Consider the following 18,756-nt stretch of genomic DNA (forward strand, 5'->3'; position numbering starts at 1 on the left):
GAATCAAAGTAAATAAAGCTTTAACTAAATAAGAAAGGTATTCCCTACTTCAAATGTGGCAACAGAGGCATATTATATCAGACTGTGAAAAATCATAATATAGTATTAAAATAAGAAAATGCCAATCTCCAGCAACTAAACCCAAAGACAAAGAATATTCCCAAATCTGGGGAAGTAACTGGATCTACAAGTCCATGTAGTTAATAAAACACCTTATTATCTCAATGCAAAACCACCTTCTCCAAGATGCATTACAATAAAGTTGTCAAAAGACAATGATAAATCATTTTAAAATCAGCCAGTGAAAAGACAGTAAACTATAAAGAAGCCCCCCACCTCCCCAATTAGGTTATCACCAAGTTTCTCAGAAGAAACTACAAGCCAGGAGAGAGTGGAATGATATATTCAAAGTATTAAAAGATGAAATTGCCAGCCACGAATACTACATCTGGCAAAGTTAGCCTTCAGATGTGGAGAAATAAAAGCTTTCCCAGACAACAGCTAAGGGGGTTCACCACCACTACACCTGTCTTGCAAGAAATGTTTAAAGGAGCTCTTCAAGCTGAAATGAAAAGAGTAAAGTACACAATACTCTGATTAAGGTGATAAATAGAATTAGAAAATTATAACTTTTAGAATAGTAAGTTAAACAATTATAGCAAAAAGTTTAAAGGAAAAGAACATTGAAAATACAGCTACTACAATTTGGTAAACAAATCAGCATAGAGAGATAATTTGTGACAAACATCAAAAATATAAAAGTGGAGGAGTAAAAGGAGAGAATCTTTAGGCAAATGAAAATAAATTCCTATCAGCAGAAAAAGGACTATTATATCTATGGAATGTATTATGTTAACCTTCATGGTAACCACAAAGCAAATATATAGCAGAGACACAAAACAAAAGGGGGCAACTGAGCAAATCACCATGTAAAACCACCAACTTATAAAGGTAGATAGAGGAAAGAAACATTGGAGAGAAAATAAGCAGAAAGCAAAAGGTAAAACGGCGGTAGTAAATCTTTACATATCAACAATCACCTTAAATGTAAATGAATTAAGCTCACCACTCAAGGCACAGAGTACCTGGATGGATTAAAAAAACCAAAAACATGACCTAACTATGCTACCTATCGAATCATTTTCATCTCTAAACACATACATAGGCTCAAAGTGAAAGGATGGAAGGTGATATTCCAAACAAGCAGAAACCAAAAGAAAGTGGGCTTAGCCATACTTAAGACAAAATAGACTTCAGGCCAAAAAATGGAACGAGAAAAAGGTTATCATATAATTAAAAAGGAGTCAATAGCTCAAGAAAGCTCTGACAATCATAAATGTATTTGCTCCCAACACCTGAGTAGCAAAATATATCAAGCACATACTAACATATCTTAAGGGAACAACTGACATTACAATAATACTAGGGACTTCAAAACCCACTATCAGTAATAGATATATCATCCAGACAGTAAATCAGTACAGAAATATTAGATTTGGACCATACATGAGATAAATGGACTTGACATATAAAGAATATTCTATCCCAAAGCAGCAGAATACACATTCTTAACAAATGTACATAGAATATCCTCCTGGATAGATCATCTGTTAGGACACAAAACAAATCTTAGCAAATTTAAGATGGTTGAAATCATAGCAACTATCTTGTCTGACCACAAGGGTATGAAACTAGAAATCAACAGGAAAGTGAAAAGATCTACACATATACGGAAACTAAATCACCACTGGGTCAAAGAAAAAAATCAAAAGGGAAATTTTTTTAAAATCTCAAAAAAATGAAAATGTAACTAAAATGTATCAAATCATTTCTGGGAGGAAAGTTTATAGCAATAAATGCATATATTAGGAAATTAGACCTCAAATAAACAACCTAACTTGATACCTTAAGGAACTAGAAAAATAAAAAAGCCCAGAGTTAACAGAAGGAAGAATTTAACTCTGGGCTTTATTTGGTAGGTTGCCCCTACACTCTCTTCTGGTGCTTCAACCCAATAAGACTATCTTCATTTAAGCCTCCCCCAAGTCCAGCATGGTGCATACTGCAACCTGCCCTTATGCAAAAAAAAAAAAATCCTGATGACTTACCTAGTGTATTTGCCCTCTTCCAAGTGATGACCCTCCTCCAGTATCTGCCAGCACTCTCCAATGCCTTCAGGAAGTTTTTTTTGTTTGTTTGGGTTTTTTTTGTCCAGATATAGTTGTCTGCAGAAGGCTGGTCTAATAGGAGCTGCTTGGCCATTGTGAAAAGGCTAGTGAAGACAGCCAGAAGGTGGAGGAATCCAGGCCATTGCCAGAGAACTGCAGATTTCACCTCTACAAGCCCTCAATTTTTGGGCTTGAGCTTAGACTAATGGGGTGGGGAATGAAGGAGGGAAAAAAGCAGTGGGGTCATCCAAAGCAGACTGAAGAAAGGATTAATGTCCAAGATGTGGGTAACTATTAGCACCCATTCTGGCTTTAAAAATTATCCCAAAATTTAGTGGCTTAAAACAACAAAGACATTATTTAGGGCAGCTGCTTGGCTCGATAGTTAGAGCGCAGGCTCATAACACCAAGGTTGCCGGTTCAATCCCCACATGGCCAAGGAACTGCTGCCTCCACAACTACATTGAAGACAGCTACTTGACTTGGAGCTGATGGGTCCTGGAAAAACATACTGTTCCCCAATTTAAAAAAAATACATTATTTCTCACAATGTCTGTGGATCAGGGATTTGGGAGCAGCTTAACTGACCAGTTATGGCTTGTAGTCTCTCATGAGGTTGCAGTCAGATGTTGTCCACAGCTGCAGTCATCTGAAGGCTTGACTGGGGCTGGAGCATCTACTAACATGGCAGCTCACTCACATGACTGGCAGGTTGGTAACATTGGTTGGAAGAGGCCTCTGTTCATCCCCACTTGGGTCTCTACAAAGTTGCATAAGTGTTCTCATAACATGGTGGTTGGCTTCTTCCAGTGGAAGTAATCCAAGAGAGAGCAAAGTAGAAGTGACAAAATCTTTTATAACTTAGCCTCAGAAGACATACTGTTACTTCCATGGTGTTCTATTGGTCACACAGACCAGCCCAATTCAGTGTGGGAGGGGAGTATACAAGGGCATGGATAGCAAGAGGTGAGGATCGCTGGGGGCCAATTTAAAGACTGGCCTCCACAGCATCTAAAATCTTTTATTAATATATTGGAGAAGCATTCAATGATCTTGAGGACAAAACAGGCACAGTGTGGTAGATAATGCAGATAGATTTGCTTAACATGTATTCAACCTTTCTAGCATGCAGATAAGAGGCTTACAAACTACATTTCCCAGAATCCATTGCAGTTACAGTTGGGTTGTCATAAAGATGTGGTGGCAGGACAAGGTTGAGAGAGTTGACTATGATATTGAAAAAATGGATCATGTAATGGCCCATAAGGTCCAGGGTAAGTCTGAAAAGATGTATGGGCAGTAATGAGGCTGATATATTGCAAGAATACATGGCAGGGCTAATAATCTTAATGTGACTGAAAAATGGGTGTAAAGAGTATAAAGATAGGAAGCATTAAGAGGATGGGAAGTGACAGCCAGAGAATGGAAGATACATAACTGGAATTGTGATATTAGGGAGTTGGATGAGGTGTCCACATGGATAATGAGACCTGGCAAGAGTTAAGGCAGGGCAGAGGAAATAAATAAGATTCAAGTTCCACACTTATTGGGTTGTCAGAAAAGTTATGACGTATTTTTTCTGTTTTTCGTTGCAAAAATGCGTCATGACTTTTCTGACAACCCAATATAAGTGTGGAGGAGAGAACTGAATGTACATTGGTGATTATAACAGGAGGGTTGCAAAGAGTGATATGGTAGGTGGCAGTAATCTCAGAGAGAGCCTTTTGCTTAGATTAGGAAAGAATCAATTGAAAGGGGTAGTGGGAAACTGGGAGAATATTAATGCTATCTCTCAGCCAAGAGATACTGGAGTATGGAAGAAAGAACAATATCTTCTATAAAAAGTGATGCAGGAGAAAATGAGGATTTACTTAGAATTGTCTTGAAAAGATACCAAAGATATAGGAAGGTTAATTTACCATGAAATGTGCATGTGTGTGGCAGTGGTCCAGGAGGTATCACATAAAGGCCTGGAAGAAAGTTCAGCTGGGGTCATGAGAATGAAAGGACAATAGAGGGCTAGTGAGGGCACTGGCAAGGTGTCTCATGCTTACAATTGGAAGATGGTAGAAATAATAAGCACGGATGAACCTGACAGGCTTTGAGACTCCCATTTTCAGAGAACAATTGTTTTGGTGCTGGAACTCACCCTCATGGTGATTTCTTGGTAACCCATCCTAGACTCCAAATCAGGAAGAGCCGGGTCCAGACTCTCACCATCGCCAGAACTGACCCCATGATGGGGGCTGGGCCTGGCTATTCCTGTCTTGGGGTCCAGGAGAGGTTACACAGGAATCATCATGAGTTCCATAAGGTCCAAGGTTCCCTAGAGAATAGCTGGTCCCATATGTGGGGCAGGAAATTTCAAAAGGGAACCTGAGACATCTTGCTGTTGGCGGGAAGGTAAAAATGCTTTCAGAGGTAACCAAGGTAATATTTTTTAAAAGTGAAGATAAGGAAACCCTAAATTGATAATAAAACAAATTTAAAAAAAATGAACAAAAAACTTAACTGGACAGTTCGCAAAGAAGCCATGTGAATGGCCAATAAGTACAAGAAAAGATGCTCAACATCTTTAGCCAGCAGGGAAATGAGAAGTGAAAAGCACAATAAAATACCACTAGTGCAGTTAAAATTAAAAGGACTGATAATACTAAGTACAGTGAAACCTTTGATTGCAAGTAAGTTGGTTTGCGAGTGTTTCACAAGATGAGCAAACATTTCTATTAGGTTGGTGCAAAAGTAATAGCGGTTTGTGCCATTACTTGTAACGGCAAAAACTGCAATTACTTTTGCACCAACCTAATACATTTTAACTTGGTAAACGAGTGATGTCGTGCAATACAAATAGTTTATTTCTGGAACGAATTATGCTCACAAACCGAGGTATTGCTGTATTGACAGGAGGTGGAACAACTGGAATTCATACATTGCTGGTAGGAGTATCAAATGATAAAACTACTTTGGAAAACTGGTAGTTTCTTACAACATTAAACCCACAATTTCACTAAGACCCAACAATTCTACTCCTCAGTATTTTTTCAACAGAAAAGAAAACATATATACACAAAAAGGCTTACAGCTTTATGCATAATAAATCCCACTGGAAACGGCCCAGGAGAATGTATAAACTTTCATGAAGAAACACTACTCAGGGCCGGCCGAGTGGCACGATGGTTAAGAACTGGCTTGGGATGCCAGCGGGCCCCGGTTCGGATCCCACATGAGGGCCAGTGACACTGCCCTCTACAGCTAAGATGCTGAACAACAGCTCAACCTGGAGCTGGGCTGCCGTGAGTCGCCGGCGACGGCGTAGGCTGCAGCCCCTGTGGCAGTGGGTTGCCATGGGCTACCGTGTGTAGCCAGCAGCCAGCGTGAGCAGCCGTCCAGAAGCCAGCGACTGATCTGCCTCGCCCGGGAAGAGCGCAATGATGGTGCCAACTTGGGCCAGTGAAGCAACGTCCTCCACAACTAGACTGAAGAACAAAACGACAGCAACTTGACTATTCCCCTTCCCCCAGTTCCCCAATAAAAAAAATCTTTAAAAAAAAACACTACTCAGAAATAAAAATGAACAAACTATTAATATGTGCAATATATAGAGGAAATTCAAAATCAGTATCCTGAGTGAAAGAAACCAGATTCATGAATACATATTGTATTATTTCCTTTATATGGAATTTGTGAACAGGCAAACAGTTTGTAGTGACAGAAATCAGTACAAGCATGGTTTCATCTGTCAGGGGAGAAAGTGATTGGAAAGGAGCACAAAGGAAACATGGGGTGTCAGAAATGTTCTATCTTGATAGGGATCTGGGTTACATGGCTCTAAACATTTTTCAAAACACATTTAACTGTTCAGTTTATTTTTTTTAAGATTTTATTGGGGAATTGGGGGATGGGAACAGACAAGTAGCTGTCCTTTGTTCTTCAGTCTAGTTGTGGAGGACGTCGCTTCACTGGCCCAAGTTGGTATTATCATTGCGTTCTTTCCGGGTGAGGCAGTCACTCACCGGCCATTGGACAGCTGCTAACAGCAGCTTAGGAAAGCACATGCCAGCTGCCGGCCAGCCTCACTGCAGCCTACGCCGTTGCCTGCAACCCACGTCAGCCCAGCTTCAGGTCGAGCTGTTGTTCACCATCTTAGCTGTAGAGGCGCAGCGTCACTGGTCCGCATGTGGGATTCGAACCGGGGCTCTGCTACTCAGACCTGACGTCCCAAGCCAACTCCTAACCAACGCGCCACTTGGCTGGCCCTATGTCAATAGTCCTTAACCTTGGATGCACATTGGAATTATGTGGGGAGCTTTAAAAAATACTGATGCTTTGGTGCCACACCCATAGATTGTAATGTTACTGTTTGGGGACAAACAGGGCATGGGGCATTTTAAAAGCTTCCAAGGGGATTCTCATGTACAGTCAAGGGTGAGAATCACTATTTTGGGTGAACTGAGAGGGGTGCAGATATAACCACTGATTTGACTTACCAAATTCTCTCTGCCTATGGTCACCGTTTAGAGTTTGCCTTACAAGTTAGAATTATGCTTAATTCATTTAAAATATGGCACTTATTTCTCCTTAGGAAAAAAGGCATAGGAATGATGAAAGGCATCTAGCTTTGTTCGTCAGAATCCATTTTACTGGTGAATGTGCAGTGTGAAGATGCATTTGTTATTATAATGTCATTTCTGAATATGTTCAGCTTAAGGATTTCTTTTCCTCTTTGTTCTATGGTTCTGTCGGAGTTTTGGGGAAATTTATCCTGTGCACAGTTTGAAATTTTGTTTTGTGTGTCTGTCTCTCTCTTCATCAGAAGTGACAAGTTCCCCAGCAGGATGGTGCTGTGCTTAGGCAGCAGTGCTCTGAGACTAACAAATTGATTTCAAACGGAAGTGAAATGCTGTCATCTGTCTCACCACAGATCAAATCTGAATCCTTCCAAGTATCTTCCAATGTGTTTCTTAGTTTTATGGAATTGCTTTTGACTCTTAAGCAGGCTACCAAGTAGGTTTCTGATGCCTCCAGAGACTAAGCGTGGACTCAAAGGCTTGGAGGAAGGAGTCACCTTTCTTGGAAAATTGGAATGGGAAGAAATACTCTCATTTCTCAACAAGTGGCAACAATTTTAGAAGATGGTCTTGTGAAAGGACTGAGTTCTGGGGCTCCTAGAGCAAGATTCCTTGGAGTGTAAGCCTCCTACTGGCTGCTGGTCCCTGGATTGTTTGTTACTACTTCACAGAGAAAAGAAGCTGCCCCCAGAATGCAGACCAACAATGTCAATAAATGCATTATTTAGTTTGGCTGAGATTTTAAAAAAATATATTTTATTGGGGAATTGGGGAAGGGGAACAGGATTGGGGAATTGGGGGAGGGGAACAGCCAAGTTGTTGTCCTTCAATCTTAGTTGTGGAGGGCGCAGATAGCTCAGCTCCAAGTCCAGTCGCCATCCAGCTGCTCGTCGGCAGCTCGCGGCTGCTCAGCCCAAGGTGCTGTGTTCAATCCCAGTTGCAGGCTGGCGTAGCCCATCATCCCACGCAGGAGTCAAACCGGCAACCTTGCTGTTAGGAGCACATGCTCTCACCAGCTGAGCCATTCTGCCACCTACTGGCAGCTCAGCAGCAGCTCAGCTGGGGCGCAGCTCACTGGCACATGTAGGATTCAAACCGGTGGCCCTGTTGCTCAGACCTCCTGCTCTTCACTAACTGAGTCACTGGGCCGGCCCTGGGCTGAGGTTTTTTGATAGCAAAACTTTCTCAATGAAGGAAGCAGCACATTGATTTACATTCTGATGCAAGCCCCTTGTTTTATCACAGTCCAGTGCTCTGAGTAGCATTGCTCTAGAAGAGGGCCAGAGGCCAGACACTTGTTACTTTGTCTCTATGGGGACAATTAGGAAATTAAGAATTAGGAAATGGAAACAATAGACTTTTACAAAGGCACTGTTAGGCAGCCTCAGTCATTGCTAGATTTCTGTAAGACAGCCTATGCAGCTCTGATTGGTAGTTTTGCTAAAGGGTTGGAAAGCTCTAGACTGGCAACCTAGACTAAATAATATCTTATGCCGCAAAGAAGGCCCATGTCTGTTAAAATAGTCTTGGCCAGAATATATGCCAGTTGTCACATAGTGCAGTGAACGTGAGTTAACTGCAACTCCTGAGGAATCCAATGTGTTCCCAGACAGCTGGACCTTTCTATTCTTATAGAAATCACTGAACTCAGTTTATGAAGAATCACAAGCAATAACCAGCACTGCTTCACGAAAAAGTAAAATTGTACTCACATTGATAGCATTTGCTTTGGAGTTATCTCATTTTGTGAGAAATGGAATGACTAAATAGTATTCTAATGTTTTAGCCCGGGTGTAACAACTACGAGTCTTGGGCAAGGCCATGACCTTCTCTGTGATTACCAGTCTCAAGACTGAAAAAGAACATGGAGGCACTTAGGAAGAATCAGTGTTGATTCTGATTTTTGTAGTTCATTCTGAATAACACACAATCTGTCACACCACTTGCTGCACTGTGAATTCTAATCATTCATTGATTCATTCATTCACCAGGAATATGTTTTAACTAGCATAGTTCATTTGATCCTAAGACGTACTTTTTTTTTCACATATTAATATCTCTGAAGTGAGGAGAATCTTACAATCAATGACAATTTTTTTAAAGATTTTGTTGGGGAATTGGAGGAGGGGAACAGCGTTGGGGAATCGGGGAAGGGGAGCAGACAAGTTGCTGTCCTTTTTGTTCTTCACTGTAGTTGTGGAGGACGTTGCTTCACTGGCCCATGTTGGTATTATCATTGTGCTCTTCCCGGCTGAGGCAGTCACTAACCGACCATTGGATGGCTGCTCATGGCAGCTCACGCTGGCTCCCAGCCACTCACAGTAGCTCACAGCAGCCCACTGCAGCAGGAGCTGCAGCCTACGCCGTTGCCGGTGTCTCACGGCAGCCCAGCTCCAAGCTGAGCTGTTGTTCACCATCTTAGCTGTAGAGGGCAGTGTCACTGGCCCTCATATGTGAGAGCTGAACCGGGGCCCTGCTGCTCAGAGCTGGTGTCCCAAGCCAACTCTTAACCAAAACGCTACTCAGCCAGCCCTCCATGACATTTCTTTTAAGTCATAGTCCTGGTGGGAAATAGATGGCCAATTTAAATGGGGATTGAAGAGGATATAAGGAAAGGATTATTTATAATGGTGTGGACAAGGTAAAAGGAACTCAATATGGAGTACTGAAGTACTTCAAAGCTAGTAGCATCAGAGGATGTTTACCACCTAGGCCTGAAGGACAAGGGGAGGGAGTAAGTATTGGAACCCAGAGAGAACTGTAGATGTAGTTTTAGGACAGAGCAGCCAAGAGGAGCTGTGGCAGACACAGTATGTAACAACGTTCAGCCCAGCAGGGAGGGAACATGGGAAATAAATACCCTGAACTTTCTCTTCTCTTGTCCTCTAATCTCTACTATTGGCTCCAGTTGGCCAAACACAACTGAAAACCAGAGGGCACAGGAGCAAAGCACAAAGCAATCGTGAAAATTGCAGAGTGAGTCTGGTGGGGCAAACAGAATATTCACCACAGTTCATCCCTTTTGTCCTCAGCTTTTGTTGGAATAGAAAAATCTCATGTCATCTACTGCAGAAATCAGCAAACTATAGCCAACAGGCTGGCCATCCGTTTCTGTAATTAGTTTTGATTGGAACACAGGCACACACAATCTTTTATGTATTGTTGATGACTGCTTTTGCTCTGCAAAGGCAGAGATGAACAGTTACAACAAAGACGATATGGCCTTTATGGTCTAGCTCTTTAAGAAAATGTTCTGATGCCTGACTACTGTATCAGTGCAGGGTAACCCCAGTTCTGTCGTACTCCCACATGCAATCTAAAACCTTAGCTACCGCCAGTGCTCTTCATATAAGAGCTGGAGGAGGGAGAGGGTGGGATAAATAGTTAACTAACATAAAACACAGGTGCTTCCATCCTACTTCTGTAGCTGGTCATGAGATCAGAGTTGATAATCATTTCAAATTCTTATTCTCTGCCAGCACTTTAACTGAATTGATTTCTTTACCTGGAAGATTCATTCTTGAAGAATCTGATTCTGTGGTGACCCTGTTTTGATTGGCTGCTGCAGTTTTCCACTTGACCAGGACTACTGAGCAATGGACTACTGAGAGATGCCTCAATAAATCCCCTTAGCTTTAGACATAGTTCTCCTTGTCACCATTGTGTATGAGCCACTTACTTTTCTTTCGATAATCACTTGAGCAAGTACAAGTAGCCCCTTCTCTACCTGTAGGTTCAGTGGTATGAGGAGTCCAAAACGTTTAAGAGGCATTCTCAGTTTTCAGTGTAGTAAAACCATGACTATCCTATGTAAACATCCTTATTTGGGCACTAGAACCCTTAGGCTTGGTGAACCCAAGTTCATGGAGATATATAGGAAAAACTATTAAGTAAGCTATTAGGGATAATAATGAGAAGGGCCATTCCAAGCTGCACATCTTGGTCCCGGAACCCATGTCTTTTGCCCATCAAGGTGACAGCACCATATTTTGGCTGCTGGTTTGCAAACTATCCTACATCATGTAAAGTATCTCTTCAGCCTCACTAAGTATTGTCTATCAGCTATTTCTGTAACTGAGCTTTGAGCAAGCCATTCCATTGTTCCATCAAACCAGCTATTTTGGGTGATGAGACATTTGGTAATACCAATGAATTCCATAGCATGGACTCACAGATGTGCTTTCTTCATTATAAATTGAGTTTCTTGGTCAGAGGAGATATTGTATAAGGTATTCTTTGAATCTTAGTGGTGCACTCACATGACAGAGAGAACAGTTTATCTTTACTTTCTAAGAAAGACCATCATCTCTCTTGCTCTTTGTTATAATGTACTCCAGAGGGACCTTGATTATCTTTATATATGGAATAGCATGCCAGTCCATCATATTGATGACATTTTGCTATTCCACATGAAAGCAATAAAACCTCTAGTACCTGGCACCCAGATATTGACAGGGAAAATGCTTTCCTTCTCATTTCTATCAGCAAAGATAACCAGAAGCTGGGGTATCTGCTGTAGCGAACACAGGGAACCTTCTTGGAAGAACATGTACCTTTAAATGGCCATCTCTGCATATTCTGGGAATCTTAAAAAGAAAATCCCTCTTGATTTCTGGCTACCTGATATTTTTCCTGGGGAGTAGGGGTGCTTAGATTGGAAAATCATTTTTTCACATTCATTCAAACAAACTAAACATCTATTGTTTTCCAAGTGTCGGTAATGCTCCTGCAAATATGTGAGCAATATAAACCTAAAATTCTACTTTGAGAACACTTTTGATACCAATTACTACAGCAATTAGGGTCCCAGCAAGAAATGAATGGAACACTGAAACTGACATTGAGGAAAGATTAATAAAAGGACTATTTATAAAGGTCTGGTCGAGGTTAAGGGAAAGTAACAAGTGATGGTGAAGCTAGCAACAGCCAGGAGACTTTACAACTCGTAGGCCTGAAGGGGTGAAGGGAGTGGTTACCATAGCTCTTGCAGCAGGCAAAGGCCACCTGACAGGAGCTATAGTTCTGAACAGAGGAATGTAGCCACCATCACTTTGTGACCCAGCAGGCAAGAACCAGGGGAATAACTATCAGTCTAACCTTCGTCCTACCATTTATTCTCTTACCGGTACCTTCCTTTGGCCAAACCGAACCAAAATCCACAGGGCAAGAGATGCCCATTGATGCAGCTCATTAAGATTTGCCTCTTGTGCCAGCCGAGTGGCTCAGTTGGTTAAGAGCTCGCTCAAGAGTGTAAGCTCTGAGCAACAGGGTTGCCAGTTCAATTCCTAGCCCGAGCTGAGCTGCTGCTGAGCTGCCAACAGGTGGCAGGATGGCTCAAAAAAATTTGCCTCTTGAGGGAGAGAGCAGTGTGAAGGGCAAAGAGAATATATGCAGGGACAGATGCAGAACAACATCTTATGGTTAGAATTGGCAGTGTTTTCTTCTTTTTTAGTGGAATGTAAAATAATGCTGCATCTTACAATCTTACAATCAGTGGCATCTTAGTGTAAGTGAACCAAGCATGTGTAAAGTGGCCAAGCTCTAAAGAACTTTAGAACTTGAGGGTGCATTGGGTATCACATAACCCAGGCCCCTCATTTTATAGATGAGAAAACTAGGCCTCAGGGAGAGGAAATGTCTTGCTCAAAATCTACAGTAAGCAGCAGACTAGGAGTAGGAGCTAGGTCTCCTAACTGTCAAACCCAGTGTTCCTTACTGTACATCCCTCCCTTTCAAAGCTGGATTAACAAAAACGCATCCCTGAGTCAGGCCTCACATTTTCCCCTGGTCTAAGCCAAGCTGGTATTCACATGCTTTTCTCTATGCCTGACTATCGTCCGTAACACAAGTGCTAAATATAGACTAAAAATAGAAGAGATGTCATAGGTGATTAGTATTACGGAATAAAGCTTGTAGGGACTCTACTTCCTCAAGTTGAAAATATATTGTATCTAGATTCAGTTGGTTCTGATTCAATTCAGCAGGTTGGGAGACTTATCTATAGTAAAAAAATATCCAGGCCTCCACTGCATGTACTCTGAAACAAGGTCAGACTACACAAGAAAGATAAAACGGATATTAGTCATCAAACATGTGTGTATGGGGTAGAAATCAAAATTGAGGAAGAAAAAAGGCTCAAAGGAAAGACAGGTAAATGGGGTATCTCAGGCGAGTCATCACATCAACAACTAGTGGGCAACAGTGTTAAGTATCAAGTACCTTAAGCCTCAAGATCCATCCTGCCATATTCTCTACACCAGTGATTCTTCAAGTTTATTGTGCTTGCAAATCAAATAAGGATCTTGTTATAATGAATATTCTGATTTAGTGGGTGTGGCTTGGGCCCCAACATTTTTTATTTTTAATAAGCTCCTAGGTGATGCTAACGTTGTTGGTTTGTGAATCACAATTTGAGAAGCAAGTCTCTAGCTCATGGCAAGCACAGAATTTCTATCTGGGGTGCAGTTGGATGAAGTACAAATAGCATTGACTTTGGGATCTGAAATGGGAAGCCCAGTGTGGGGTGAGGCTCTATTACATACTAGCTGGATAATTTGGGCAACTTAACCTCTCAAATACTCATATCTTTTTCATCCTTTGTCTTTTTTAAACACAGCCAGTAAATTAGGCAACAATTTGTAAAGTATCTGATGTATAGTCGTCTCTCAAATGTCACTTTTGATCCCTTCCCTTGTCACTACCCATGATTTATTGAGGGGAGGGCAAAGGGAGCGATGGTATCAAAGTTCAGATTTACAGGTGAGCAAAAAAAACAAAACAAAATGAGGGTCAGATTCAATAGCTGACCACCAAGAAGAGTTGTTCAACATAATCCTAGTCTTAGAAACAGAAACCAGACACTCATTTCATCTGTGTGTGTCAATTCAGCAAATGTGCTTTTCTTCAAAGACAAAAATGTACAAAAACAGACAGAATAGGTGGCATATAATCAATCTTTAAATATATACAATCCATCTTCAAGTATTCAGGAATAACTTGTAATTGAACACGTTAGAGATATTCAGAAAGTGAATTCAATGAAAAAGACATTATACTTTGCAGAAAGTACAGGGTGGCACAAAGCTTTGGTCTGGGGTACAGATTCCATATAGAAGCTTAGAAGTAGGCATGTTAAGTGTTTCAGTATTGCTACTAATTTTTGCACTAAACATGGCAAGACAAGTAAATATAATAGGAACAGTCCTTTGTAGCCAACAATAATACCAATTAAACTAGCAAAATGAATGCAGATCTTCCATCGTCTCCAGAGTTTTAAGAAAACTGTTACTGTTTCTTAGAGTTCTTTCATCCTTTTCTGTCTACTTTAAAACAAAGATACTTTATTATTATACAGTTAAAATTTTAAGAGAGTAAATCTCATGTTAAGTGCTCTTATCACAACAACAACAACAACAACAACAACAAAGCTATCAAGGCACAAAAATACATGGAGGAACTGTAAATGCACATTGATAATTAAAAAATGCAAGCAGGAAAAGGCTATATGCCATATGATCCCAAATATATGACATTCTGAGAAAACTATATAAACAGTAAAAAGACCAGTGGTTGCCAAAGGTTGGGACATAAGGGATCTTTAGGGCAGTGAAAGTATCGTGTATGATAATGTAATTGTGGATACATGATATCATGCATTTGTCAAAATCCACAGAGCTGTAAAACACCAAGAATGAGCCCTAATATAAGCTATGGATTTTAGCTAATAATAATGTACCAATATCGGTGCATCAATTGTAATAAAGCTTCCACACCAATGCAACATGTTAATAACAGGTGAAACTTGTGAGGGGAGAGCAGAGTAGTATATGGGAACTTTCTGTACTTTCTGCCCGATTTTTCTATAAACCTAATACTTCTCTAAGAAGTAAAGTCTATTATAATAATTAAAAAAACAATCAAACACAGAGACCACCTTTCTATCAGTTTAGGAGAATTGGCAGCCAAAGCAGGTAGGTGCCAGAGACAAAGCAGAAATGAATATACTCACATGTAGGTGACCCAGCCTTTGGCAGAGTTTGGAAAATTGCTGTTATTTCCTCCCAAGGAGAGTCCCCATTCTCATGTCCCAGTGACTCAGTGATCCCTAGCTGTTCTTAGGATACTGGAAGCGTGTCTTCCTTTTTTAGCCCACCACACCTTTGGACTCGTCTTCAGGCCCAGAGAAAAACAGCCTTCCAATGACAACTACGCTCAGTCCAGCAATGGGGACTCAGTGCAACCAGAGTTGGACCAATTCTTATGCTGATGATTGGTGCTCCTCTCACAGCTTTTTGGAATATTTGTACATTTATTTTGAGGAACACCTGCTTTGTAGAACGGATACAAAGGAAATCCCCAATGGAGGCAAACCACTTTCCCCCCTATGTCTAGCAATTAATGTGCCTGGCCCAAACTGTAAACCCCACTTGGCAAAACAACAGTCCTGCCTTTAACCAAACCTCTATTTGTTAGAATTTATCAACCATGAATCGCTCTTCAGGCATGGGGTCCCCTCCTAACTTCCTAACTTATCTACTCAAGCAGACATTATTTCTTCCTCTAATACCATACTGTTCCAGAGAGTTCTCCACCTCATTACCTTTTCAAGGATGTTTGGTACCCCTTATAATTTGGCACCCTGGGAAGCAGCAGGGCAGCCCCCCACACCCTCCACCCTGCAACCTGGTTCCATGCATTCTGATGCTTTGCAAGCAAATAACTCTAATAGAGCTGGCTTCGGAGGTGACAGGAAAGAGCTGAAAATTATTATTTCCAGTAATCCATGTGGATAAAAAGCATTAAGGGTATTCCCTAAGGGGATGATATGTACCCCATCAGTCAGAAGGACAATGTAAGAAGATATTTAGGAATTCAGGAGGACAAATTAATTGGGGTGATGAGGAAGGTCAAAAGCAGGGAGATTCAGGGCAGTCTAGATTCTCTTTCTTTACATCAACTAAAAGTCAATGATCTCTCTTCAGAAATGTCCACTTATAAATAATGAATACTAGGAAAGGACAGAAGATAAAATTTATTCCCAACCTCCACTCTCCAGTTCAACCATAAATGATTGACATAAACTGCTTTGTAATGGAATGGCTGGCTCCTGTTTGTTTCTAAATGAGGAAGATTTTTAAAAAAGTTTAATTGCAGGGACTCATCAATTCCCATGGTTCTGCACAAAAATTTTCAACTTTCTTCTGAAGAAAAAAAATAAACCATTGACTTACTTTGGGGAAGGAATCTGAACCAAACAATAAAGGGACAAAAGTAAAATATCTGGATTCAAACATATCTAGTTTCTGCTCATCTTTCAAGAGACATGTTTTTTTCTCAGAAAATGCCAATGATTTAAATTTTCACTTTAACTATTATAATGAAATATTTTTTTTGCTTGCTGCATTAATTTTTGCCTCATTCAGAGAAAAGGGAAAGCAAAATAGAGAAAAGTAATCTTGTGCAGAAAAACTTGAGAGAAAAGTAGGATTTCCTACTGTATGTGAGTGTTTTTCATTTACAGGCAATATTAATTATACATTCTACTTCCCCTTTTCCAAATATGAACGGAATCTTCTACCAGAACAGTTTCATGAATTCTAGAAATGAAGTACAACAGATGATCTCTGAAACACTATGCATTCCTCATAGTGACAACAGTGGTTTGTATTTCTATGGAATTTGTTTTGACAGAATGGTAAATTTCTTTCTGTAGATAAAAAGCATGATTCTGACCAATATCCCTGTGAGGAAGGCAAGTTGATGTCCCTGATATGGGGTCACAGAAAGATAGATTTTACAGTGGAAGAGGGTGCTAGGAAAGGGGAAGAAAGATGGTTTCCTTGCAGGTTTCACAACTTGTTAACAAACAAAGGACTACAGTTTTTCTCTCCATAAAATTAATTTTTGTAATATCTATTATCTACTCAGATGAAGTAGGAAATTCCTACTTCAAATAAATAAATGACTAACACCCTAAAAACAAATAAATGACTAACATCTACAATGGGTACCATAACACAAAACACTTCTTTTGTTTTTTAGTATTTTTGCTGTATCCCAGAGGCCACTTCACTGTACATAGAATGTTTAACACCTAACAAAGCATCCAGGAAAAGAGGGGCCTAAAAGATTATGAACCACAGAGTGCTATAATTAGCCCACTAATAATAACCTTTTTTTCTACAATGGGTTAAAATTTACAAACCATGTTTACATATATTACCTCATTTGATATTTTCAATTATTCCAAGGTAGCCCAATTATTCTTATTTTACAGGCAAATACATGAAGGCCTAGACTGGGTAATTAACTCGAGTGAGGTTACATGGTTGGTAAGTAGTTAAGTCAACACTAGAGTTACTGTCATCTGAGTGCAGGGTTAGGCTCCTTCCACCTCATCATGGTTGACTTGCAATAACGTCCACGTCAGCCAAATCCAATGTGCATGATGACACAGAGGTCCAAATAATATGGTTAAGATAATTTGTTCTCTAATGTAGTTTTTCTCAAACTGTGATCTACTTGTATTGGAGTCACCCAAGAAGCTTGATAAAAATGATGGAAATTTCTTGTACAGTAGGTTAGATTAGTGCTCTGGAATCAATATATTAAACTTACCCTCCAGATGATTCAGATAATCCTTTGGAATCCTTGATGTGGCCCAGTTTCCATGGCTATTGTTCAAACTTTGCCAGATCTAATTTTTGTTATAGTTTTCCGTGTCGACTTCCTACTCCTATTTCTTTTCCTTAATTTCAGAGGCCAAAAATGCCACCAGTGTAGGAGTAAAACCCTTCTGCTAACTTCTAAAGGCAGTGCTCACTTAATGTGAAATAGCTACATAAAAGAAAAAACAAACATTGATCCCAGCTCCAAATGCCATAGGCTTTCACTCTGAGATGCTTCTGGGACTTGATACAAGGTGTGATCAAATACAGTGAATGTTTAAATAAAATAAAATTTATTACAGTAAAAGACAGATTGCCATTAAGCTCCTTCAAAATATTCCCCCTCGCTTCGAACACACTTATCCCATTGTTCTTGCCACTTTCTGAAGCAGTTCTGGAAGTCCTCTTTCATGTCTTTAGTTGCGCTGTTGTGGCTGCCTCGATGTCCTGAATCGTTTCAAAATGTTTACCTTTCATGGTCATTTTGACTTTGGGGAAGAGCCAGAAGTCTCACAGTGCCAGATCTGGTGACTACGGTGGCTGAGGACACACCGTAATGTTTTGACAGAAATTACCATATCAGAAGCGATTTGAGTTTTGATCACAAAATATGGTGAATACTGCTGCTGAGTGCCATCCAACGGAAAGGCAGGGAGGGATCTTTAATAGAAGCGGCATGTTGAACCTTAGTGTGACAAGTTTCAACTTGTTCAGTGCAGTCAGTCGGGTGTGAGCTATGGTTGAGAGAAGGTGTGTTTTAAAGTGTGCTGTAAATCATCCTCCATCATGACAATGCTCCATGTCACACATCGCTTCTGGTACAGCAATTTCTGTCAAATAAAAACATTACGGCGTGTCCTCATCCACCTTATTCACTGGATCTGGCACTGTGAGACTTCTGGCTCTTCCCCAAAGTCAAAATGATTCAGGATATTGAGGCAGCCATGACAGCACAACTAAAGATACTCACGAAAGAGGACTTTTAGAACTGCTTCAGAAAGTGGCAAGAAAGGTGGGATGTGTTTGAAGTGAGGGGAGTATTTTGATGGGGATTAATGGATATGCATCTTTTGCTGTAAGAATTTTTTTAAAATTTAAATATTTGCCGTATTTTCTTTTATCACACCTCATATTTCGATCCACTTTACTTTTTTTAAAAATATTTTTATTGGGGAATTGGGGGATGGGAACAGCGATGGGGAATTGGGGGAAGGGGAACAGACAAGTTGCTGTCCTTTTGTTCTTCATTCTAGTTGTGGAGGACGTTGCTTCAGTGGCCCAAGTTGGCACCATCATTGCGCTCTTCCCGGGCGAGGCAGATCAGTCGCCGGCTTCTGGACGGCCGCTCACTGC

Source organism: Hipposideros armiger, unplaced genomic scaffold, assembly GCF_001890085.2.
Source record: "Hipposideros armiger isolate ML-2016 unplaced genomic scaffold, ASM189008v1 scaffold_7, whole genome shotgun sequence".
NCBI classification, from domain to species: Eukaryota; Metazoa; Chordata; class Mammalia; order Chiroptera; family Hipposideridae; genus Hipposideros; species Hipposideros armiger.